The following is a 337-nucleotide window of genomic DNA, read 5'->3' as shown; positions in this document are numbered from 1 at the left end:
TGTTCACCATGTGCATGCACTTGGTGGTTGGCATGAGAAATAACAATGTGGATGCACAACGTGTGGTGCTCATGTGTGATGCCATTGATATTTCTCAATGTTCGTGCCGGAGGCTAGGTGCACACCATCCGCACGCACGTGGGGTGCTCATGTGTGCACTTGTGGGCGGATTGAGTTTCACAATGTGGACCCGGGGTGCTCATGTGTGCACTTGGTGGATGGCATGTGTGCACCAATCACCATGTGCGTGCACTTGGCGGATGGCATGTGCACGAACGATGCATGCACCGCATGGGGGGTGCTTATGTGTGCACTTGTGGGTGGATTCAGTTTCACA

This window comes from Humulus lupulus, unplaced genomic scaffold (assembly GCF_963169125.1).
Source record: "Humulus lupulus unplaced genomic scaffold, drHumLupu1.1 SCAFFOLD_338, whole genome shotgun sequence".
NCBI lineage: Eukaryota > Viridiplantae > Streptophyta > Magnoliopsida > Rosales > Cannabaceae > Humulus > Humulus lupulus.
Note: the sequence above shows the minus strand (reverse complement) of the source record.